The sequence below is a fragment of the Ornithorhynchus anatinus genome, chromosome 13 (assembly GCF_004115215.2).
Source record: "Ornithorhynchus anatinus isolate Pmale09 chromosome 13, mOrnAna1.pri.v4, whole genome shotgun sequence".
Taxonomy (NCBI): Eukaryota; Metazoa; Chordata; class Mammalia; order Monotremata; family Ornithorhynchidae; genus Ornithorhynchus; species Ornithorhynchus anatinus.
This window is the reverse complement of record NC_041740.1, coordinates 28,360,841-28,379,449: the sequence shown is the minus strand read 5'-3', so window position 1 is coordinate 28,379,449 and position 18,609 is coordinate 28,360,841. Positions and strand designations below refer to the sequence as shown.

The window sequence follows — 18,609 nt, the reverse complement described above, 5'->3', positions numbered from 1 at the left end:
AAGTTCGAGTCCCGAGGTGGAGCTCCTCACGAATAGCCCGGATTAATTCATGAAAAGTCTATGCATCCTCATCCATGAACCTGATGTCCAAGGGCTTTTCCTGCAAGTCATAACTTATTCTCTGCAGAGTTGGGGTCTGCATAACTTTAGAAATCTGAAGTTTCCCCACCCCTGCCATCAGCAGGAGCATCCAAAGCAGCAGAATCGAATTACCCAGCAGCCTGGTAGGTGCACTTGAGTGAGAAATTAGCTGGCCCAATTCATTAACTGGGTGGAGGGTAATCTGTCAACAACCATCTGTCAGTTTCTCTTAAGGATTGCACCCAGCTACTACTTGCCTTGTTTCCGAGAGATCTGGGGGTGTGGGAATTTATTAGAAAATCTGGGGGAGTTTCAGAACCCTGTAGAATCACTATTCCTCAAGCTGAGCTGTTCTGTGGGGATGGGAGGGGTGATCCGAGGAGGGAGATGGGTAGGAGGAGCCGCATGTCAGAGATGGGGGAGCAGGGAGGATCGTCTGTTGGCCCTTGGCCTGTCGGGGATAGCTGATTGAGGCTGACCCACCCAGGGCCAAGCAAACATTGGCTCGAAAGTCCTCGACCCCCTTGCCTCCTCTTACCTCACCACTCTCATACTCCAACCCAGTCCACACACTTTGCTCCTCTAATGCTACCTTCTCACTCTTCATTGATTCTTGTCTATCTCACTACCAACCTCTAGCCCATATCCTGTTTCTGGCCCAGAACACCCTACCACCTCATATGGAGCAGACAATTACTCTCCCTCTCCCCCCCCATCCGATCTGTCACCAAAACCTGCCAGTCTCACCTTCACAATATCACCAGGATCCACCCTTTCCTCTCCATCCAAACCACTACCTAGCTGGTACAATCTGTCATCGTATCCTGACTGGATTACTGCATCAGCCTCCCTTCTGAACTCCCATCCTCTGGCCCCTCCGCCCTTCAGTCTATACTTCACTCCGCTGCCCGGGTTGTCTTTCGTCAGAAACGCGCTAGGTGTGTCACTCCCCTCTTCAAAAATCTCCAGTGGTTTGCCTATCAACCTTTGGTTAAGCCAAAATCTTCACGATTGGTTTCAAAGCTCTCCATCACCTTGCCCTCTCCTTCCTCACCTCCCTTCTCTCCGTCTGCAGCCCACCCTGCACACTCCACTCCTCTACTGCTCACCTCTTCACCAGGACTCGTTCTCGCCTGTCCTGCCATCGACCCCTGGCCTGGAATGCCCCTCCTCCTCTCATCTGCCAAACTACCTCTTTTTCCCTCTTCAAGGGCTACTGCGAGCTCACCTCCTCCAGGAGGCCTTCCCAGACTGTCCACCCCCCTTTATCCTCTGCTCCTCCTCCCCTCCCCTCCCCTCCCCATGGCACCTAATCCCTCCCTCTGCTCTACCCTCTTCCTCTCCTCACAGCACTTGTGTATATCTGTACATATTTATTATTCTATTTATTTTATTAATGATGTGTATAGATCTATAATTCTATTTATTTTGATGGTATTGATGCCTGTCTAGTTGTTCTGTTTTGTTGTCTGTCTCCCCCTTCGAGACTGTGAGCCCGTTGCTGAGTAAGGATTGTCACTATCTGTTGCCAAATTGCACTTTCCAAGTGCTTAGTACAGAGCTCTGCACACAGTAAGAGCTCAGTGAATAGGACTGACTGACTAACTCTGCTCAGCCAGGGGCTTTGCCCTATTGGTGCGTGTGGGGGGACTCATGGTTAGTATCCTGTCTGGACAAAACCTTGACCAGTAACCCTAAACCATTTGGAGTTACTGAGAACCCACGTGACCTCGTGGCAAAACCACGAGCCTGGGAGTCAGAGGACCTGGGTCCTCACCCTGGCTCTGCCACTTGTCTGCTGTGTGACCAGCCAACCTCCCTGTGTCTTCCCTCCCCACTGCTGACTCCCCCAGTGACCCAGCATGGACCATCCAACACCTCCGACTCCCCCTTCTCCATTGATCTCTGGGCCTCATTTTCCTCATTTGCAAAATGGGGATTCAATCCCTGTTATCCTTCTCCCTTAGACTGGGAGCCCCATGTGGGACAGAGAATGGGTCCAAACTGATGATCTTGGATCTATCCCAGGGCTTACTACAGTACTAGGCAAATAGAACAGTTATCACTGGAGCAAAACCTGGTGAGCATTTGTGAGCCCAAATGTAGGCATCTACTCGTACCAATAGTCCAAACTGCTCCCCATTGTCTTCTACTGTGACTTCCTATCTAAAGAAGATCGGGAAGCAGAGTTGCCGAGTGGAAAGTGTCCTGGCCTGGGAGTCAGAAGGTGAGGGTTCTAATTCACTTATTCGATAGTGTTTATTTAGTGCTTTCTGTGTGCAGAGTACTGTACTAAGTGCTTGAGAGAGGACAAAAGAACAACAGACACATTCCCTGCCCACAATGAGCTCACAGCCTAGAGGGGGAGACAGACATGAATAGAAATAAGCACATAACTAATACCACAGTTCTTTCTAACCCCTGCTCCTCCCTGTTCCTGTTATGTGACCGTGGGCAAACCACTTCTCTGGGTCTTAGTTTCTTCAGCTGTAAGATGGGGACTTATCTTGTGTCCCTCTTGTGGGACTAATATCTACCCCAGTAGTGCTTAGTCCAGGGCCTGGCACATAGTAAGCACTTAAATGCCATAATTGTTATTATTACATTGCTTGACACACAGTAAGCACTTTAACAAATACCACTATGATTGTTATTATTTTCATTACCACCTCTCCTCCCATCCTCAAAGCCTCATGAAACTCTTCCTCCTCCTCTTCCTCCAGGAAGCCTTTTTTGATAAATTCCCCACATCCTAAGTTGCCGCATTCCCAATAGCTCTATTAGAATTTAAGTAGGTCTCCCTAACTCCTTCACGTAGGTCTATACTGATATGTAGATTGGTGGGATATGATAGTGTACTCAGACTGCTCACTTTTTCACTGGCCATCTCCCGTTCCTCGCTTTCGCTCCTGCTCTTGTTGAATCCTTTGTGTCTCCCCTATGACAACGTGGTGACCTTTCCTACATTGAATCATAATAGATCAATGTGCTATTGAAATGCTTAATATGAGCCAAAAACTGTCCTGAGCACCGGGGAAGAGAGGGAATAATCAGGTGGGCCACAGTCCCTGACTTGTCTGCTGTGTGACCTTGGGCAAATCATCTGACTTCCCTGTGCCTCAGTTACTTCATCTGTAAAGTGGGGATGAAGACTCTGAGTCCCGTGTGGGACATGGACTATGTCCAACTTGATTATCTTGTTTTCTATCCCAGTGTTTCATACAGTCCCTGGCATGTAATAAAGTGCTTAACAAGTACCATAAAAAAAAGAAGGGAGAACACATTTCCTGCCCAGTGAGCTTACTGGAGTGGGGGAGATGGACACTAATATGAATAAAATTACAGATGGGCCCAAAAGTGCTGTGGGACTGGGAGAGAGGAAAAAGAAAGGGAGCAAGCAAGTCAAAGTGAGGCAGAAGGGAGTGGGAGAAGAAGAAAAGAGGGCTTAGGGAAGGGCTTTTGGAGGTGATGGGCCTTCAGTGAGGCTTTGAAGTGGATGGAGATGCAGAGGGGAGTTTTGAACACCAGAAACTCCCCTTGATGTCTCGGGAACAGATTTTTTTTGGGGGGAGGGGATCTCATTCCCTTTGCACTATGAGCTCATGTCTACCTCAAGAAGCCCCCTCCCCTGGGCTCAGCAGTGAGCCTCTTGCTGCCCTAAGGAAGGAAGAAACTCTTCCCCAGCGTCCGGCAGTTGTGGCAGACACAGTAGAGAAGGGATTTGGGGAGGAGTCAGTCGGCCCGCATAGCAGTGGGGAAGGGAAGCAGCAGGGCCTAGGGGATGGATCCTGGGTCTGGGAGTCAGAAGGACTCGGGTTCCCATCCTGGCTCTGCAGCTTGTCTGCTGGGTGACCTCGGGCGAGTCTCTTCACTTCTCTGTGCCTCAGTTCCTTCATCTGTCAAATGGGGATGAAGACTGTGAGCCCCACATAGGACAAGGACTGTGGCCAACCCGATTAACTTGTATCTAGCCCAGTGTCTAGTACAGTGCCTGGCACATAGTAAGCCCTTAACAATTGGTACCACCTCTATTTTTTCTTCTGTAAGTTTTTTTCCAAGGGCACGAAGAGTTGACATGGGTCCATGGGTTTAGACTCAGCAAAGCAGGATTAATCTCTTTCCTTTTCTTTCTTTTCACAGAAAGTCACCAAGCGGGTCTAGGGAAGAAAGGTCTTGAGAGAGTGATGTCAAGGAACGATCCTTCTGGGCTCCAAAGGGATATTTATTCCTGGGATCCAGCACTGATCTGGGGGTGAACAATCTGTGGTTTTGTGTGCTGCATGGATGTGTGTTTCGGGAGATTCGCTGGGCCTGTGTTAATCTAGGCCAGGATCGATTTGATGGAAATAATCAAGGAGGGTCAGGTTGGGGGGGGGAAGTACGAGGAGGGAAAAGTAGATGTGGTTTCTTTTGTGTCAGATTAGTCATGGTAATTCTGTATTCTTCTTTCCAGCCTTAAAGTAAACCCTCTTTCGTATGTTTTCATACTTTTAGAAAAGAAATTCAACAACTTTTGACTGACATGGAGACAAGAAAAGAAACCTTCTCTTCCTCCCCATCCTAATATGCATGACCCACCCACCAAGGAAGTGCCAGGGTAAGCCAGGGTAGGCCCTGGGGGGCTTCAGATACGGGGTCCCCGCAGGGGGGATGGGGAATCCGGCGCCTCCTGCCCACCCAGGGACCTCAGTTTGGGCAGTCGAGCCGGACACAGACTGGATCTAAACCCATGTGGCTTCTCGGAGTGGCTCGGGACCTTGACTTTGATACGTTCATTCAGTCAGTTGCATTTACCAAGGGCTTACTTTGTGCAGAGTGCTGTACTAAGTGTTTGGGAAAGCACAGTACAACAATAAAGAATGACAATCCCTGCCCACAAGAAGCTCACGGGCGGGGCAGGGCAGGGAAGGGGGAGACAAACATCCATACAAATGAACAGACATCAGTAGAAATAAAATTACAGAAACATCTATAAGTGCTGTGAGGGTGGGGGAGGGGGGAAGAGTAACGGGAGCTAGTCAGGGCAACAAAAGGGAGTGGTAGAAGAGGAAGCATGGAGTGTAGTCTAGGAAAGCCTCTTGGAGATGTGCCTTCAAAAAGGCTTTGAAGGAGTGGGGGGGAGAGTAGTTTTCTGGTGATTTTGAGGAGGGAGGGCATTCCAGGCCAGAGGTGGGACATGGGCCAGCGGTCATGGGTGAGGCAGGGGAGATGGAGGCACAGTGAGAAGGTTAGCATGGGAGGAGTGAAGTGTTCAGGCTGGGTTGTAAGAGAGAAGCGGGGTGAGGTAGGAGGGAGCAAGGTGATGAAGTGCTTTAACACCATTGGTGAGGAGGTATTGCTTGATACGGAGATGGATAGACAATCATTAGAGATATTTGAGGAGGGGGTTGACATGTCCTGATGGTTTCTGTAGAAAGATGATCTGGGCAGCAGAGAGAAGTGTAGACTGGAGTGGGGAGAGGCAGGAGGTGGGGAGGTCAGCAAGGAGGCTGATGCAGTAACCTAGACTGGTTAGCATGAGTGATTGTATGACTATGGTAGCAGTTTGGATGGAAAGAAAAGGGCAGATTTTAGCGATGTTGTGAAGGTGGGACTGACAGGATTTGGTGACGGATTGAATATGTGGGTTGAACGAGAGAGCGGAGTCAAGGTTAACACCAACGTTACCGACCTGGGAGACGAGAAAGACGGTGGTGCCATCCACAGGGAGGGGAAAGTCTGGAAAGAGGACTTTCTGTTTCCTCTACTATGAGCAGATAGCATACCGGAAAAGCAATGTCTTTTTAAATGTTTTTTGAATGGTATTTGTAAAGCACTTAGCTATAGCCCAGGCAGTGTTCGAGGTGCCGGGCTAGATTCCAGCTAATTGGGTTGGACACAGTCCCTGACCCACGTGGGGCTCACGGTTTTAATCCCTGTTTTCCAGATGAAGGAACTGAGGCCCAGAGAAGTGAGGTGGCTTACCCCAGGTCACACAACACACAAGCGGCGGGAACCGGGATTAGAATCCAGGTCCTTGGGGCTCCTGGGCCCATGCTTTTTCCACTAGGTCACGTTGCTTCTCAATACTTGGTGCACAGTATGTGCTTAACAAACACCACAATTCTTAACTGTTCCAAGTATTATTATGATGATAATTCCTACAAGAGAAGTATGGTATTGTTTCCCCCATTTAAAAGTGATCTTAGTGGGTGGGACAGATGGCATTTGTTATGCGCTCACTATCTATCAACCACTCTTTTAAGCACTGGGGTTGATACGGCTGATCAGATTGGACATAATCCCCATCCCACGTGGGGTGCACAGTCTTCATCTCCATCTTCCAAACCAAGTTAAGTAAAGAGAAGTGAAGTGTGTTGTCCAGCGTCACCCAGCAGACAGGTGGCAAACCCAGGTCCTTCTGCCTCAAAGGCCTGAGTTTTTTCCACGAGGCCATGCCACTTCTCAGTCAGTGGCGCAGAGTAAGCACTTAACACCTACACCAGTTATTAATAATGACAATTGTTATTGCAAGAGAAGTAGAAGACAGTTTCTCTCATTTACCCTCATACAACTTAGCTTAGTGGGTGGGAGAGTTGAGGAAACAAGGCAAAAACTACGAAGACATCACCTCCTGTTGAAGATGGCAGGTGACCCTTGGCCCTGCAAGTTTGAACCTGAGAACTCGTGCAGGAGTTGATGATAGAGAGTGTTGGCATCTTGCATGGTGTCAACAACGGTCCCTTGGTCCTTCCCGGAAGCGGAGGAGGAGGAGCTGCAGGGAGATTGGGAGGAGGAGAAGGGGGAGAAGAAAGAAGAAGAGGAGGGGGAGGAGGAGGACTATTAAGCATCTCCATCTCCGGTGTGCAGAGAGAGCACCATGCCAAGCCCTGGGAAATAATTCCCAGGTGAGAACTGAGGGGAGCCTTAATAATAATTACGGCACTTGTTAGGGCTCCTAATATGCGCCAAGCACTATTCTAAGTGCTGGGGTTGATTCAAGTCCCTGTCTCATGAGGGGCCCCTACTCTTCATCCCCATTTTACAGATGAGGTCCCTGAGGCACAGAAGTTAAGTGACATGGTGTAGTGGCTAGAGCATGGGCCTGGGAGTAAGAAGGTCATGAGTTCTAATCCCAGCTCCACCCTCTGTGGGCTTTGTGGCCTTAGGCAAGCCACTTCACTGCTCTGTGCCTCAATGACCGCATCTGTAAAATGGGGATGAAGAATGTGAGTCCCATGTGGGACGTGGACTAAGTCCAACTGGATTTTCTTGTATCCACCCCAGCGCTTAGTACAGTGCCTGGCACATTGTAAGGGCTTCCCAGATATCATTATTGTGATTATTCTAATTATTAGCCTAGCAGCAGACATGCAGCGGAACCCGAATTAGAACCCAGGTCCTTCGGACTCCCGGGCCCGTGGTTGATCCACTAAGCCAGGCTTTTAACTGCCATCTCTATGTGAATGATTCCCAAATATACCTCTCCAGCCTGGACCTCTCTCTCTCCCTTTCTTTTTTTCTAATGGTATTTTTTAAGTGCTTACTATGTGTCAGGCACCGTACTAAGCCTCGGGGTAGAAACAGGCTAATCAGATTGGGCAGATTCCCTCTCCTAATAAGCCTCTTCGTCTTAATCCCCATTTTACGGATGAGGTCACTGAGTCCCAAAGAAGTGAAGTGACTTGCCCAGGGTCACACAGCAGATAAGTGGCAGAGCTGGGATAACAACTTATGTCCTTCTGACTTCCAGGCTTGTGCTCTATCCACTAGGCCATATTGCTTCACTTCACCTGCCTTCCCGTGAGCTTGACCTCTAGGCCGTGAGTAAGGAATGTGTCCGTTGGTTCTTGTATTGCACTCTCCCAAGTGCTTAGTACAGTGCTTTGCACACAGTCAGGGCTCAATAAATAGAATCAAATGAGCGAATGAATGACATCTCTACTCGCATGTCCCGCCGCTGCCTCAAACTTAACAGGCCCAAAATAGAACTACTCGTATTCCCACCCAAATGTTCTTTATTTCCACCCAAACTCTCCTCTTCCACATTGTTTCCCATCGTTGTAGACAATGCCACCATCCTCCTTGCCCCTCACGCCAGTAACTTTGGCATTATCCTCGGCCCATTCTTCATTCACCCTGAATATTCAACCTGTCACCAAATCCTGGAGGTTTTACGTTCACGTTTCTACAATCTCCCCTTTCCTCTCCATCCAAACTGCTGCCCCACAGATCCAAGCACTTACCCTATCCTGAAGAGATGGGAGTTTGGCTGGATGGGGTGGATAGAGCATGAGCCTGGAAGTCAGAAGGTCATGAGTTCTAATCTCAGCTCTGTCACTTGTCTGCGATGTGGACGGGTACTTGACTTGCCTGTGCCTTTCTTCCCTCATCTGTAAAATGGGAATTAAGACTGTGAGACCTATGAGGGACAGGGACTGTGCCCAACCCTTTTGGCTTGTATCCAACCCAGTGCTTAGTACAGTGTCTGGCACATAATAAGCGCTTAACAAACACCCTAATAATAATCATAATTATTACTAATAGTAATGGGCTCATAATCCCAGACCACACCAGACACTTGCCCTATTCCCTCCCTCGATTATCCCCCATCCCCCTTCCCTCAATTAAACTCCGGCCTGATTTCCCCTCCCCCGCCACCAGCCACTGGTCCTATTTCACCTTCAGGAAGGATCTTGGGAGCACATTCTTCCTAGACTGATCAAAGGTCACAGGTCCAAGTGCAGAGATGATGCAGAAGGGCGAGTGAGCTGGGGAAAAGAGGTCTTAATTGGGGAAGGCCTCTTGAAGGAGACGTGACCTTGGAGGTGGGGAGAGTAGCGGTCCAATGTAGATGGAGGGAGAAGGAATTCCAGACCAGAGGGAGGATGTGGGGAAGGGGGTCAGCGGCGAGATAGATGAGATTGAGGTAGTGAGCGAGGTAGCACGAGAGGAGCAAAGTGTGCAGACTGGGTTGTAGTAGGAAATTGGTGAGGCGAGGTAAGAGAGGGCGAGTCGATTGAGAGCGTTAAAGCCGACGGTAAGGAGTTACGGTTTGATCCCCATTTTCCAGATGAGGAAACTGAGGTCCAGAGAAGTAAAGTGACTCACCCAGTGACAACCAGCAGACCAATGCTGGAGCCGAGATTTCAACTCAGGTCCTTCTGACTTTCAGGCCCATGCTTTAACCACGAGGTCAAGCACCGTACTAAGCACTGTGGCAGATGAAAGCTCATTGGATCGGACCCAATCTCTGCCCTCCTGGAATTTTCAGCCTCATCGCGATGAACCGAGTGGCAGGCCTCGCTTCCGGCTTCCAGAGGGCAAGTTGAGAGCACCCGGCAGGAAAGGTGAAAGGTCCCGACCTCTGATGGCCGCGGCCTCTACCGGCGCCCACTGGGATATTAGGGATGTCGGGTCATCCGGCTGGGCCGGGGCTCGGACTCTGACAGCGGCATCCTCGCTGAGAGGTATGGGCCATCCGACTCCTGATTCTCCCCATTCCTGACTCTCTCCCCCAGCGGACTCGGTACAGATAATAATAATAAGAATAATAGTAACAGTTCTTGGTGACAGCGAGCAAAGGGACTGAATGATCACCCCCTTTGATCTCTAAATGCGAGTCTCAGTTTTCTTTTTATGGTGTTTGTTAAGAGCCTCTGGGTCAAACACTGTTCTGAGCATGGAAGTTGCATGGCCCAGTGGCCTGGGAGTCAGAAGGACCTGATTTTTAATCTCACTCTACTATGTGCCTCCTCTTTGATGTCGGGCAACTCACTTGACTTCTCTATGTCCCAGTTCTCCCAATCTGTAAAATGGAGGTGAAGACTGTGAGTCCCATGTGGGGCAGTCCCTTGACCTCACAACTCCCTCCAGTTCTCACCTCCTGCCATTCCTTTTTAAACTGCCTGTGGGAGTCATCTACAGCCACTGTTTCAAATTCCTCTCCTCCAATTCTCTCCTTGGATCCCCTCCAATCTGGTTTCCATCCCCTTCACTCTCAAAAGTCACCAGTGATCTTCTTGTCAAATCCAAGGGCTCCTCCTTCATCCTTATCCTCCTCGGCTTTTCAGCAGCCTCTGACCCTGTGGACCACCCCCTTCTCCCGGATATATTATCCAACCTTGGCTTCACTGATTCTGTACCTCTCCTGATACTTCCTGCATCCTATATAAATAGATATATTTCTCCCGATACCTTCAGGTACCTCCTGTACCTCTCATCTCTCTGGCTGTTCATTCTCAATCTCCTTGGTGGGCTCCTCCTCTGCCTCCCATCCCGTAACTGTGGAGGTCCCTCGAGGTTCATTTCTCCATCCCCTTCTGTTCTTCATCTACTCTCATTCCCTTGGAGAGCTCATTCGCTCCCATGGCTTCAACTACCATCTCTTTGCAGATGATACCCAAATCTACACCTCCTCCCCTAATCTCTCTCCCTCTCTCCAAGCTCGCATTTCCTCCTGCCTTCAAGACATCTCTGCTTGGATGTCCTCCTGTCACTGCAAACTTAAAATATCCAAAACAGAGTTCCTTATCTTCCCACCCCTCCCGGACTTCCCCATCACTGTAGATGGTGCCACCATCCTTCCCGTCTCACAAACTTGTCACTTTGGCATTATCCTTGACTCTACTCTCTAATTCATCCCACATACTAAATCCTTCACTAAGTCCTATCGGCCCCACCTTCGCAACATCGCTAAAAACTGCCCTTTTCTCTCCATCCAAACTGCTACCATGTTAATACAATCACTCATCCTATCCTGCCTAGATGACTGCATCAGGCTCCTTGTTGACCTCCCAACCTCCTGCCTCTCCCCACTCCAGTCCACACTTCACTCCTCTGCCTGGATCATCTTTCTACAGAAACATTCAGGACATGCCACCCCCCCCCCTTAAAAATCTCCAGTGGCTGCCTGTCCACTTTGGTAGCAAACAAAATCTCCTCACTGTTGGCTTTAAGACACTCCGTGACCTGGCTCCCTCATACCTCACCTCCCTTCTCTCCTTCTACAACCCAGGCCACACACTTCACTTCTCTGGTCCTAACCTTCTCACCGTGCTTCCATCTCTCCTGTCTCGCTGCCAACTTCTGGCCCACGTCCTACCTCTGGCCTGGAATGCCCTTCCTCCTCCAATCTGCCAGAAAATGACTTGCTCCCCTTCAGAGCCTTACTGAAGGCACATCTCCTTTAAGAAGCCTTCCCAGACTCAGCCTCACTTTTCCTTATCTCCTACTGCCTTCTGCATCACCCTGACTTGCTCTCTCCCCTCCCCCTCCCACCCCACTCCACAGCACTTGTGTATATATCTGTAATTTCATTTGTTTATATTGATGCTTGTCTCCCCCACTCTAGACCATGAGCTCGTTGTGGGCAGGAATTGTCACTCTTTATGGATGTATTGTACTTTTCCAAGCTCATAGTACAGTGCTCTGTCCACAGGAAATGCTCAATAAATACGATTGAATGAATGAATGACAGGGACTGTGTCCAACCTGATTATCTTCTATCAATCCCTGTGCTTAGTACGGTGCCCGGCACATAGTAAGTGCATAAAAAAAAAAAGACTGGGCTTGAGAGAAGTTTAATCAGGTCAGACACTCTTGAATGAAGCATCTCCCTTTAGGATTATGACACCTGACCTGTAAATGAGCTACACAATTGTGATGAGGCAACTGCATTGTGGAGCTCAGTCAGAGCCAGTGCAGAGGGTGTAGGTGGTTTGGATTTATGGGATGTATCACATGTCCCCCAATAGCAATGATGAGAGGATGTGGTCTCATTCATGGATCACCTGTTTCTGGGGAACAGACTCTAGGCAGAGTAGAATTGTTTCCTGCCAGCCAGGTTGTCCGTCAATCGTATTTATTGAGCACTTACTCTGCTTGGAGCACTGTACTAAACGTTTGGAAGAGTACAATATAATAATCATCATCAGACACATTCCCTGCCCACAACAGACTTACAGTCTAGAAGAGGAGACAGACATTAATATAAATATATAAATTACAGATAAACCTAAGTGCTGAGGGACGATGAGTAAAGGGAGCAAGTCAGGGCGACGCAGAAGGGAGTCGGAGATGAGGATGGGTTGGTCCAGGAGTGATTCAGTGGTGTCGGATGGTCCGTGCCGGGCCGGTCAAGTTGGAGTCAGAGAGGGGAGAGTCAGGGGTGTTTGCCAGGGGATCTGTGTTGGGCCTCTCAAGGAGGAGTCAGGGAAGGAAAGGAGATGTAGAGGCCCCCATGGTCTGGTCTGCGTCACCTGGGGGAGAGTCTGGAATGGAGAGGGGAGAGTCAGAGGTGTCGGATGGCCTGTGCCGGGTCACTGAGGAGAGAGTCAGTGATGGAGAGGGGAGGGTCAGGGATGGAGAGGCAAGAGTTGAGGTTGTGCAGAGGCCCACGCTGGGTGACAGGGGGGAGTCAGGGGTGAGGGTTGGTCCGTGTTGAGTCACTGGGGATAGTCAGGGTGGTCCGTGCTTAGTCAGGAGAGGAAAGAATCAATGGAGAGGTGAGAGTCGGATGTCATTGTACTCGCTGGATGCGGAGCACTCTGACGGGCACCTCCGGGTGTAGTGTGCAGTGCTGGTTGTCTAGTGGTTGCAGAGCATTTGCTGAGCACTTGGGTTCCTTGCCCTCAATTGAGCTGACAATCTAATAGCCGTGTAGATCATTTGATCCGGGTTTACCCCGATTTGACATAGACTAGCCTAGAGTTAACAATTTTCCTCCATAATAATAATAATAATCATGTATTTAAGTCCTTACTAAGTGCCAAGCACTGTTAATTTATTTATTTTTAAGTCATTGTTAAGTGCTCACTATGTGCCAGGCACTATACTAAGCACTGGGGCAGATACAAGTTAATCAGTTTGGACACAGTCCATGTCCCACATGGGGCTCACAGTCTTAATCCCCATTTTATAGTCGAGGCCTCTGTACTAAGCAGTGGGGTAGATGCAAGTTAATCAGGTCCTTTTCAGGACTCACAGTTTAAGTAGGAGAGAGAACAAGTATTGACTCCCCATTTAAAAGATGAGAAAACTGAGGCACAGACCAATCAGGTGACTTGTCAAGATTCCACAGCAGGTAAGTAGCGCAGACAGAACCCATCAATCAGTCCTATTGATTGAGTGCTTACAATATGCAGAGCACTGTACTAATTATTTGGATTAGTACCTAGGTCCTCTAACTGCCATGCCCATGTCCTTTCCACTAGGCCTCTCTGCTCATTTGTGAGTGTGAGAACCAGGCAAAAGACCAATTATTGGTTGTGCACATGAGGGATGGTAATCATGGCCGGGATATCTAGGAGGAACGACACGATAATGGAAACTAGACCTTGGGCCTGATGATTCTCATGGATTTCCCCCTCTAGACTATGAATTCCTTGTGGGCAGGGAATGTGTCTGTTGTTATATTGTACTTTCCCAAGTGCTTAGTAAGTTGCTCTGCATACAGTAAGTGCTCACTAAGGCCATTGAATTGAATGACAGATTTTCTAACCCATCTGTGTCTCTTGCTTCTCCAAGTTATTAGATGTACCTGCTGTCCCCCTCCATAGGCCCACCGTGGCCAGGGATTGTCTCTCTTCATTGTTGAATTGTACTTCCCAAGTACTTAGTATAGTGCTCTGCACACAGTAAGCACTCAATAAATATGATTGAATGAATGAATGAATGACAGAAATGAAATAAAATAAACATTTTAGACTTCTTTTTCAGTTGACAGTAATCACCTGGGCTATTGTTCTAATGGTACTTTTACAAAATAAATTATATTATATTTTAATTATAATTATAATAATAATGTTTTAATTATTAATTATAATAATAATGTTGGTATTTGTTAAGCGCTTACTATGTGCAGAGCACTGTTCTAAGAGCTGGGGTAGACACAGGGGAATCAGGTTGTCCCACGTGGGCCTCACAGTCTTAATCCCCATTTTACAGATGAGGGAACTGAGGCACAGAGAAGTTAAGTGACTTGCCCACAGTCACACAGCCGACAAGGGGCAGAGCTGGGATTTGAACTCATGAGCTCTGACTCCAAAGTCCATGCTCTTTCCCCTGCGCCACGCTGCTTCTCCTATCTGTTAAACACTTACTGTTTGCCAGGCACTGTTCTCAGTGCTGGGGTAGATACAAGTTAATCAGGTCGGACAAGGTCCATGTCTCACATGGGTCTCATGGTCTTAATTTTCCAGATGAGCTACCTGAGACCAGAGAAGTGGAATGACTTGCCCAGGGTCACACAGCAGACAAGTGGCAGAACCCGGGATCAGTATCCAGGTCCTTCTGACTCCCAGGCCTGGGCTCTATGCCCTAGGCCATGCTGCTTCTGATCAAAATGGTTTTCTCACTGAGGGCAGAAGGAGTCTGAGGGCTCCAGTAAGCAGCCAGTACAGTGCTGCGTCCCCAGTAGGAGCTTGGTATTAGAGAGATCTACACGGGAGGCATCCACTCCAGCATTCTACAACCAGTAAGTGCCCAGTATAGTGCTCTGCATGCAGTAGACACCCATTAGAGGTCTCTTTACAAAGCTGTATAGCACAATATTCTGCACATAATAATAATAATAATGATGTTATTTGTTAAGATCTTACTAGGGGCCAAACACTGTTCTGCGCCAGCACTGGAGTAGATAGAAGGTCAACATGTTGGTTGTAAGTTCTCAGAGACTTAATCCCCATTTTACAGATGAGGTAACTGAGAAGTTGTGACTTGCCCAAAGTCACCCAGCTGATAAGTAGCAAAGCCGGTATTAGAACCCACATCCTCTGACTCCCAAGCCCGTGCTCTTTCCAGTAAGCCACATTGCTTCTCATGCTACATGATAGATGCCTAGTTCAGTGGCCTGCCTATCGGTGTCTACCACACTGCTTTGGACGTGGTGAGCGTCTCCCTGACTAGACTGTAAGTTCTTGGATGGTAGGGATGGTGCCTTCCAATGCTATCCTACTGCACTCTCTCAAGTGTGTAGCATAGCCCTCTGCACTCAGCTGACTTCAGCTTCTTGAAGGCAAGGCTCTTGTTTACTAATTCCAATGTGCTTTCCAAAGTCCTTGGTACAGTGCTCTGCCCATAGTAGATTGTAAGCTCTTGGAAGGCAGGGATCGTGGCTACTAATGCTATCAGACTCTCCCAGTTGCTTAGGACAGTGCTCCTCCCAGGTTTGACTGTAAGCTCCTTGAAGGTAAGGGATCGTGTCCACAATTTCTCATGCACTTGGCAAGAGGCAGAATCAACCAACCCTCAGGTTCACTGTTCAGCTGTGAGCAGACACATCAAAGGGAATGGAAATTCATTCATTCAGTCATATTAACTGAGTGCTTACTGTGTGCAGAGCACTGTACTAAGCACTTGGTATTGTACAGTACAACAATAAATGGACACAGTTCCTGCCCACAATGAGCTTACAGTCTAGAGTGCGGGAAGCAGACATTAATATCAATAAATACAATTACAGGTGTGCTCGTAAGTGCTGTGAGGCTGGGAGACGGAGAAAACAAAGGGAGCAAGTAAGTCAGGGTGAGGCAGAAGGGAGCAAGAGAAGAGTCAAAGAGGGCTTAGTCAGGGAAGGCCTTTTGGAAGAGATGAGCCTTCAATAAGGCTCTGAAGTGGATGGAGTTACCCAGGGGAGTTCTGAACACCAAAGATTCCCCTTGATGTCTTGGAACAGATTTTTATTTTTTTTTGGATCCCCTTGCCTTTGCACTCTTAGCTCGTGTCTGCCTCAAAAACGGTGCTTCAGCAGTCCCCTCCCCTGGGCTCAGCAGTGAGCCTCCTGGTGCCCTAAAAAAGGAAGAAACCCTTCCTCGTGGCCTGGCACCTGTGGCAGACAAAGCCAGGAAGGGACTTGGGAAGGAGTCGGCCTGTGTAGCAGTGGGGCAGGGAAGCGGTGGGCCTAGTGGATGGACCCCAGGCCGGGAGTCAGAAGCACCTGGGTTCTCATCCCGGCTCCGCAGTTCATCTGCCGGGAGACCTCGGACGAGTCTCTTAACTTCTCTGTGCCTCAGTTCCTTCTTCTGTCAAATGGGGACAAAGACTGTGAGCCCTAAGTAGGACTGTGTCCAACTCAATTCATTTGGATCTACCCCAGCATCTAATATGGTTCCTGGCACATAGTAAGCTCTAAACAACAGATCCCACCTCTTTCTTTTCCTTCTTTTATTTTTTTTCAAGGGCACCAAGGGTAGGCATGGGTGCATGGAGTTAGACTCAGCAAAGCAGGACTAATCTCTCTTCTTCTCTTTCTTTTCACAGAAAGTCACCATGCAGGTCTTGGGAAGAAAAGCCATGAAGGAGCAATGACAAGGAACGATCCTTCTGGACTCCAAAGGGATATTTATTCCTGGGATCCAGCACTGATCCGGGGGTGAACGATCTGTGTTTTTATGTGCTACATGGATGCATGTTTCGGGACATTCGCTGGGCCTGTGTTAATCTAGGCAGGGATCAATTTGATCCAAATCATCAAGGAGGGTCAGGTTGGAGGGGGAAAGTACGAGGAGGGAAAGGAAGATGTCATTTCCTTGGTCCTTGGTTCTGTCTTCTTGTTTCCAGCCTTAAACTGAACTCTCATTTGCATGTTTTTAGACTACTACAAAAGAAATTAAATAACTTTTGACTGACATGGAGACAAGAAGTGAGGCCATCCTGAGATGCGTGCCCCACACCACTGAGGAAGTGCCAGGGTAAGCCTAGGCCCCAGGGGGACTTCAGATATGGGGGTCCCCCCAGGAAAGATGAGGAATCCAGCATTTTCCTGCCAACCCAGGCACCTCAGTCTGGGCAGCCGAGCCGGACACGGACTGGCCCAAGAGGATGCTCGAAACCCATCCGCCCTCTCGATAGGGGCTCAGGGCCTTTGTTTTTATTCATTCAGTCAGTCAGTCATTCAGTCGTATTTATTAAGCCCTTTGTGCAAAACATTGTACTAAGTGCTTGGGTAAGTACAGTACAACAATAAAGAGCGACAGTCACAAGGAGCTAACAGTCTTGGGGAGTAGGGGACAGGGATGGGAGAGGCAGCCATCTATACAAATTAACAGACAACAACATAAATAAATACAATTACAGAACTAGACATAAGGGCTGTGGGGCTTGGAGAGGGGGAAAGGGCAAAGGAAGCAAGTCAGGGCGATGCAGAAGGGAGTGGGAGATGAGGAAGAGTGGGGCTTAGTCTGGGAAGGCCTCTTGGAGGAGATGTGCCTTCAGTAAGGCTTCAAAGGAGGGGAGAGTCATTGTCTGGTGGATTTGAGGAGAGAGGGCATTCCAGGTCAGGGGTAGGACATGGGCCAGGGATCATTGGCGAGACAGGTGAGATGGAAGCACGGTGAGAAGGTTAGCACCCGAGAAGGAAAGTGTGTGGGCTGAGTTGTAGGAGAGAAGCGAGGTGAGGTAGGAGGGGGCCAGGTGATGGAGTGCTTTAACACCCATGGTGAGGAGTTATTGTTTGATATATCAGGCGATGGATAGGCAATCATTAGAGATTTTTGACCTGAGAGGTTTGAGGGGTTTGACCTGTCCTGATGGTTTCTGTAGAAAGATGATCTGGGCAGCGGTGAGTAAAGTGTCGACTGGAGTCGGGAGAAGCAGGAGGTTGGGACGTCAGCAAGGAGGCAGATGCAGTAATCTAGGCAGAATAGGATGAGTGATGGGATTAATGTGATACCAGTTTGGATGAAGAAGAAAAGGCAGATTTTAGCGATGTGAAGCTGGAAGCGACAGGGTTTGGTGACGGATTGAATTTGTGGGTTGAATGAGAGAGCGGAATCAAGGATAACACCAAGGTTAAGGGCCTGGGAGATAGGAAGGAAGGTGGTTCCGTCTACAGTGAAGGTAAATTCTGGGAGAGGACCTTCTGTTTCCCGCTACTATGAGCAGCTAGCATCCCTGGAGAGAAATGTCTTTTTAAATATTTTTTGAATGGTATTTGTAAAGCCCTTACCTTTGTCACAGGCACAGTTCTAAGTACTGGGCTAAAGACAAGCTAATTGGGTTGGACACAGTCCCTGTCTCACGTGGGGTTCAGGTTTTAATCCCCATTTTCCAGATGAGGGAACTGAGGCCCAGAGAAGTGAAGTGGCTTGCCCTCGGTCACACGGAAGACAAGTGGCGGAACTGGGATTAGAATCCAGGTCACTGGGACTCCCGGTCTCATGCTCTTTCCACTAGGCCATGCTGCTTCACAGTGCTTGGTGCATTGTATGTGCTTAACAAATGCCACAAGTATTCATTATTCCAAGAATTATGATTATTCTAATTCCTACCAGAGAAGTAGAGGCCTGTTTCCCCCATTTACCCTCCAAAAAGTGATTTTAGTGGATGGGAGAGATGGTATTTGTTAACCGCTCACTATGTATCAGGCACTCTTCTAAGCACTGGGGTTGATACAAGCTAATCAGGTTGAGCACAATTCCCATCCTACATGGGACTCACAGTCTCATCTCCATCTTCCAAATGAAGTTAAGTAAAGAGAAGTGAAGTGAGTTGCCCAGAGTCACCCAGCAGACAGGAGGTAAAGCTGAAATTAGAACCAGGTCCTTCTGC

General features: G+C 48.6%; 1 long non-coding RNA gene across 1 annotated transcript; it reads left to right on the top strand.

Annotated features, from left to right (window-relative positions):
• Positions 1–4,237: 4,237 nt before the first annotated feature.
• Positions 4,238–16,688, top strand: LOC114816231. Its single transcript, XR_003763996.1, has 3 exons — positions 4,238–4,333; positions 4,576–4,678; positions 16,321–16,688. It is a non-coding gene; the product is annotated as an uncharacterized LOC114816231 (long non-coding RNA).
• Positions 16,689–18,609: the final 1,921 nt, after the last annotated feature.